Source organism: Nannospalax galili, unplaced genomic scaffold (genome assembly GCF_000622305.1).
Source record: "Nannospalax galili isolate Female #2095 unplaced genomic scaffold, S.galili_v1.0 scaffold368, whole genome shotgun sequence".
Taxonomy (NCBI): Eukaryota; Metazoa; Chordata; class Mammalia; order Rodentia; family Spalacidae; genus Nannospalax; species Nannospalax galili.
Window position 1 is genome coordinate 1,684,393 of NW_008359963.1, and position 7,429 is coordinate 1,691,821.

At 41.8% G+C, this 7,429-nt stretch overlaps 1 long non-coding RNA gene across 1 annotated transcript in view; it reads left to right on the top strand.

Moving 5' to 3' along the window:
• LOC115068569 overlaps nucleotides 1-7,156 on the top strand; it is an 8,083-nt gene extending 927 nt beyond the window's left edge. Inside the window, exons 2-3 of the long non-coding RNA XR_003847915.1 lie at nucleotides 4,145-4,228; nucleotides 6,796-7,156. This is a non-coding gene — a long non-coding RNA (uncharacterized LOC115068569). The remainder of the gene's footprint in view (nucleotides 1-4,144; nucleotides 4,229-6,795) is intronic.
• Nucleotides 7,157-7,429: the final 273 nt, after the last annotated feature.

Below are 7,429 nucleotides of genomic sequence, written 5' to 3' on the forward strand. Positions count from 1 at the left end.
GGTGTGTGTGTGTGTGGTGTGGTGTGTGTGTGTATGTGTGTGTGGTGTGTATGTGTGTGTGTGGTGTGTGAGTGTGTGTGTGTGGTGTGGTGTGTGTGTGTATGTGTGTGTGGTGTGTGTGGGGTGTGTGAGTGTGTATGTGTGGTGTGGTGTGTGTGTGTATGTGTGTGTGGTGTGTATGTGTGTGTGTGGTGTGTGAGGGTGTGTGTGGGGTGTGGTGTGTGTGTGTGTATGTGTGTGTGGTGTGTATGTGTGTGTGTGGTGTGTGAGGGTGTGTGTGGGGTGTGGTGTGTGTGTGTGTATGTGTGTGTGGTGTGTATGTGTGTGTGTGGTGTGTGAGGGTGTGTGTGGGGTGTGGTGTGTGTGTGTGTATGTGTGTGTGGTGTGTATGTGTGTGTGTGGTGTGTGAGTGTGTGTGTGTGGTGTGGTGTGTGTGTGGTGTGTGTGTGTATGTGTGTGTGGTGTGTGTGTGTGTGGTATGTGTGGTGTGTATGTGTGGTGTGTGTGTGTGTGGTGTGTGTGTGAGTGTGTGTGTGGTGTGGTGTGTGTGTGTATGTGTGTGTGGTGTGTGTGGTGTGTGTGAGTGTGTATGTGTGGTGTGATGTGTGTGTGTATGTGTGTGTGGTGTGTGTGGTGTGTGTGTGTATGTGTGTAGCATGTGTGTGGAGGTGTATGTGTACACGTGTGTGGTGTGTGTGTGGTGTATATGCATGTGTGTCTGTGTGTGGCGTGTGTGTGTGTGTGTATGTCTGTGTGGTGTGTGTGAGTAGTATGTATGTCTGTGTGGTGTGTGTGTATATGTGTGTGTGGTTTGTGTGGGGGGGGATGTGTGTGTGGCATGTGGCATGTGTGTGTGGTGGTGTGTGTGGTGTGTGGTATGTGGTGTGTGTGGTATGTGTGTGTGGTGTGTGTGTGTGGTGCAGTGTGTGTCTGCTGTGTGCTATGTGTGGTATGGTGTGTTGTGTGTGTGTATTGTGTGTGTGGTGTGCTGTGTGCTGTGTGTGTTGTGTGTTGTGTGTGGTGTGTGCTGTGTGTGGTATGTGTGTGTGTTGTGTGTGGTGTGTGTGGTGTGTGTGTGTGTGTGGTATGGTATGTGTGCTGTGTGCTGTGTGTGTGCTTATGCACACAGAATCCACAGAAGGATGTTGGAGTGCCTTGCTCTGTCATTCCCTGCCTCCTGAGATTAGGTCTCTCTCTGAATCTGTGTGTGTATGTGTGTGTGGTGTGTGTGAGTGTGTATGTGTGGTGTGGTGTGTGTGTGTATGTGTGTGTGGTGTGTGTGTGTGGTGTGGTGTGTATGTGTGTGTGGTGTGTGTGGTGTGTGTGTGAGTGTGTGTGAGTGTGTGTGTGGTGTGGTGTGTGTGTGGTGTGGTGTGTGTGTGTGTGTGTGTGTGTGTGTGTAGAACTCACTAAGTGTTAGGCATTCTTGAATAATTCTTTTATTTTCTCATCTTCGCAATCTTATATTCCATCTTTTTTTTTCACATTTCATTTTGCTTTCTGGGACAGCCCCTCACCCATGTTTTCCAGTTTTATTTTCTTGCACTCCGCTGTTTCTGCTAGTGGTCTCACAATGCTTCTCAACTCACAAATGCAGAATTTTCTCAGCTTTCTGAGACACTAATTATAGTTTGTGGTACCTTTTTACTTTCTTTTTTCTGTGCGATCTGTTTTGCATGCTGGAGATTTCCTTCACATGTCTGGTTAGTCTTAGATCTGCACTTACTTTTATATAAGACAGCCTCACAGGTGGCTTCGAGGCTCTGCGACTGTGGGTGGGACTTGTTCCTGGGCATCACTCGTCTTTGAGGACAATGTAAAGTCTGAATTTTAGGTCTTTCTTCCTGGACTGCTTACATTCTATAGACAAAGATTCTTTAATGGTTTCTAGGTAAGAGGCTAGGCTAAAATTATTCCCTTCACTTTTCTGAAAACATTGTTGTAACCCTTAACAGGACCTTCCTTTCCATATAATCCACCTTCTGTTAAGGAATAAGAAAGAGGATCCTGGAGTGAATTGCTTTTCTAATGCAACCTTCATGCAAGGTTTATTTTTAGCCCACCTTCTTCCCCAGTTCCAGGAGAGCCTCATAGTATTAATTCTTGCCTTTTCCTGATTTGGAGGAGCACACAGAATATTTTATTTTCTCTACTTCTTGCTTGAAAACTGACTCTTTTTCTTTTTTAGAAAAAAATTATTTATTTAATAACCACATAATTAGAAGAAGCATTTCATTACAACAGCATTGACATAGTCAATAACAATTTCCAGAGCTAAGATGCATCTCTTTCAAAATTGGCTGTAAATTTTTAGGTTTATAGTTGAATTAATACAGTTACACAATATTATACTCAGTATAAACCCTATATGACATAAAATTGAATGAGATTTTAACCTTTAAAAAAGATCTCCATTTCATTATTAAAATGTACTGTTTCATACAGAAAAACTCATTTTTAATGCAGATGTTTGCACATGTGTCTCTAATCTCAATGTATCTGATTATTACTAGTCACAGTCAATTACTTTCTGAGAGCTTTGGCACCTGAGCATGGATATAAAGTCATCAGGTAGATTTCAATGGTAATGTTTTTCATATCTACTGATTAACATGAAGCAAATTTTTATGCTTCTTCCTCATACATAACTCAATTTTTATTTATTGATTTTTTTGTATTTCATACAGAACATCCCAAACAATCTTATTCATCTATATACCCACATCCCAAGTGGCACCCTCCCATGCCCCTCCCCCGCTGGAGCCCATATACTCTGTCATCCCTGTTACTGGCCACTATGTTGTTGGTGCCCCCAGCCCTTCCCCTGTGTTTATCCATCCGCTGAGTCTAGTCAGCCTATCTGTAGTTCCTTGTTTCAGGAAGATCAGCTCTTCCTCATCTAGCAGCAAACTATTGCCAATAGTCCTTTAGATAAGATTGGGGTCTGCTGGTCATTCTCCTAGTTCTATGCTGGGTTACAGTCTGGGAGTCTTTTAGGCCACCCTGGCCAACAACTCAAAGGATGGTATCTCCTGTCTGGCATTGTTTCTTATTATGTAGCCTTTAGCTGTACTATACAAAGGCTCTTAAAGAATTATATTGATCCCTTTAATCTTTGGGTGTTTAAGACCATGCAGTTGGCCCAGATAAACTAATTTATTTTTACTTTTAAGGTCATTTGAGGATCTGTTCCTCAGGGGTCACATGGGCTTGGGAGGAGCCCCTGGCTCCTTTCCTCTACCAGTTCCACCTATGCGAAGATAAGGAACTGACTCTTTTTTATATATTTTATTTATTATTTTTATTTTATATGTATGAGTATATTGCCTGCATGTATATGTGTACCCATCTTGTGCAATGCCCATGGAAGTCAGAAGAGGGCATCAGATACCCTGGAACTGAAGTTATGGATGCTTGTTAGCCGCCATGTGGGTGCTGTGAACAAAACCCTGGTCCTCTGCAAGAGCAGCTAGTGCTCTTAACCGCTGAGCCATCTCTCCAGCCCCAAGAACTGATTCTTCTCAAATGTGCTAAATTGGTTAGCTCTTGTCCACCAACTTTAAGGTCCCAAAATTTTGCCAATGTCATGGATTTTCTAATCTCATCTTTTTAATCTGTGCCTTAAGACAAAAATTTTAAAACACCATATGTCTGTTTATTGGAGTTTTAAAAGGTAGCAAAAATAAACACATGGGTCAGTCTGCCTTCTCACTAGCCCTTCAGCTAGGCTTCTAACCACCTGCTTCTCTGGGGATGTTTCTCATTCATTTTCCCTTGAAGATCGTTATTGAGTTATTTTTGTCTTGAACTCTTCTTATAGGTTCTGTAAGTTATATATTAACAAGATGAAATCCAACAGAGGTAAACTGCAAAGTTCTATACTTGGAATGAAAATACCAATTAAATGACATAGAATTAAAGAAGTGTTGCTTAATATCCATACATGGGAAAAGACTATAAGATAAAAAATAACTCAAAGATATGATATGACTGCCTTTCAATTGCTAAGAATGTGATGTGGGCTACATTAGTAGAAGTATAATGCTCAGAACAAGGGAGGGGAGGTATGTTTAGAAAGGGCTCTGCCCCTTCTTGGTATTTGGCTGTGAATACTCTGGTGTCTTCTACTCCATTCTTTGTGAAGGATGAAAACTACCTACACCAGAAAAAGACGAAAGTGAATGGGCGGAGAGGGACTGAAAATTCCATCATATGAGGAATGTATGAAGTAAGTGATGATGCTTTGAGTGATCCTGAGCTCACAGGAGGGAAATGTTAAGAGATTTCTCTGAGAAGGGAGTAAATTTGGGCAAAGTTGTGTGCGAGGCTCAAATTGGGACAGTGCCAGAGAGGAGGGCGGCTGCCTAATATGGAGAAGGCCTTTCTCCTACTAAGAACTGTTTGGAAAGAGCATGGGCAGGTGGCCAGGAAGTGGCTCTCTCTGGCCCTGAATGGTTAATGGTTGAATTAAGTAACTTCTAAGGTCTTTTCTGGCCCTGTGATTCTATTTCAAGGTCAAATAATTATCTGGAGCTGGAAGGTCTGTCAGTATGATCTGGAAACACCTTCCTTATGCTTTAGACAGAAACTGAAAGGCATCTAAGCAGTGCCTGAGCAAGTTTTCCAACCCATGGAACATTCCACACTAGCCTTCTCTTGTCCACACTACTTTTGTATTTTAGATACTCTAACGTATTTAAACACCTAGAATATGCATTCACCCCATCAAGATACATATAATTGTACACATTGGGCATTTGTGTTTGTAAATGACTAAGAGTTTCCTAGAATTTATGCACTTCTTGAAGCTTCTCAGTGCTCAGGTCTTTTTTAAAATTTATCTTATTTTTTGTGAATTTCATACAATATATTTTGATCATATTTAAATCCCCTCCCATATCAGCAACCCCTTTTCTAACCCCTCACCAAATTTCTGTACTCTAATATATGTATAAACACACACACACACACACACACACACACACACACACACAGAGAGAGAGAGAGAGAGAGAGAAGCTTGTGTTCCCAAATGCCCTTGGGTGTAGGTTCATCCACTGGAGTGCTCAAGTCCTGCCTAAATAAACACTGAATTTATTGTCTCTAAGGCATGAATAACATTGTTGGCACAGCAACAATGACTACATAATTCTGCCCTGTGAGTAAACATTCATTTTAAAGTGCCATACACTGCATGACTCTGTCACTTTTTAGAGTCCAAGTGCTACCTATAATATATGAACCTCATATATGTAATAAGGAAGTCTAAGGCCTTAGATCAAGTCCTACGTCCTCATGTGAACACTTGCATGTGCACTGAACCTTGGATTGTCTGTCTTCACCAATCATGAACTCTGGGTTTGGCTATTTCAGTCTAACAATGTGTTGATTTTTCCCACATTGTCAGGATTGGCCTAATCCAGCAGTCCAGAAGTGAAAAGAACTGAGCAGAAGGTGCTAGAGCAATGGCTCAGCAGTTAAGAGCACTGGCTCCTCTTCCAGAGGACCAGGTTCAGTTCCCAGAATCAACATGACAGCTAACAACTGTCAATAACTCCAGTATCAGGGAATCTGATGCCCTCTTCTGACCTTCGTGGGCACTGTATGCACAAGCTACATTTACATACATTACAGGCAAAACACTCATACACTTATAATAAAAATAAATGCATGAATAATTTAAAAAAATTTTTTAAAGAGTTGGAGAGATGGCTCAGCAGTTAAGAGCACTGGCTGCTCTTGCAGACCTGGGCTCAGTTCCCAGCACCCACATAGCAGCTAACAACCATCCCTAACTCCAGTTCCAGGGGATCCAACACCCTCTTCTGACCTCTGTGGGTACACTTACATACATTCAGGCAATAATACACTCATACACATAAAATAAAAATAATAAGCTGGGCGTGGTGGGGCACACCTGTAGTCCCAGCACTCAGGAGGCAGAGGCAGGCGGAGCTCTGTGAGTTCAAGGCCAGCCTGGTCTACATAGTGAGTTCTAGGACAGCTGGGGCTACAGGAAGACCCTGCTTCAAAAGCACAAAAAAATAATAATAAATAAATAAAATATTTTTTAAATTTTAAAAAAGAACTGCGCAGAAGACTAGGCTGTATATATGCAGAGCAGTGATGAAAAACTGGGCTGTGGCTGGATGGCAGGAGTAGGTCAGGTACTGCAGGGAGAAGTCACAAGCTAAGGAACACACAAGTTCTGACCCAGGAAGAAAGAGCAGCCAGGGTCCAAACCAGCCAGGGCAGGAACTCCTTTCTGGCACATATCAGAAATCTAGGAGCGCATGCACATAAGCCTGAAAGTCATTTGTTATTGAGATTATCTTGCTCAGTGAAGAGGTTGGATTCTAGGTAAGGTCTGCTGACTTCATCAAAAAATAGGTCTCCAAGAGTTCTGTTTCTTCTCAGTTAACCAAGAAAATGCTATATGATGATCCCATCTACTCCTGCCCCAAACACCAGTTTATTACCGCCACCCCACCTCTAATGGGGAGGGCAAATTCAATGAAGTGTGTAGGTAGAGGCCAGTTATGATGATACATTCCCATGCTGCACTTTCAGGGATTGATGGGAAAAATTCAAAACAGCTTTTCTTATTGGACCATCAGAAATGAGCTATAACCCCCTAACATTAAGGCTTCATTTGATCACCTCCTTTTTTTCTCTGTGCCAGTAAAGCAGAATAACACCCGTCTTTTGACTGAACGTAGGTCAGGAGGTTATGGTGACGAACAATAATCAGCAAGTAGCACTTCTCTGCAGTGACTAAATATCCATTTCTTCACAGGCAGGATGGACAACCACAGATGAAACATTCCGTAAGCCATGACCAGACCACTGAGTCATCTGGTTTGAAATGACAGGCTACTATTAAAGGAAATCACACAGTGATGAAAGGAGGCCAGAAAGGAAGCTCTGGGGCCTTCTTTGTAAACCTTTTCATTTTCTTCTCTTAGACTCTACTTATTTTTAAGAAGTCTAATTATTCCTCTTGATCCAATCAAATAAGATCTTTTTTTTGCAACTTTTTTGGGCAGGACTTGAATATAATAACTTTATTCCAGGAGCCTTCCTGGTTATCTCTGAAATGAGAAAGAAGGAAATACAATGATTTTTCAACAGCATGGCTGGAAAAACTTTTAGAAGGTATTTAATTTAATTCGTCTGAGTCACAGTATCATTTGGAGTCTGTGCTATTTCAAAACCTAACTTTAAAAACAATTAATGTCCCCTCTCTCCCTCCCTCCCTCCCTCCACCAGTACTAGGAATTGAACCTAGAGCTTTGTGTATCCTAGGAAAGTGCTCTTCCACTGAGCTGTACCTCGAGCCCCTGAATTGCTTTTCTTAAAGGGTCTCATAGAAGAAATTCTAACCAATGTAGATGCTTAGGCAAGTACTTTAAGAATTGAGCTTCAGATAA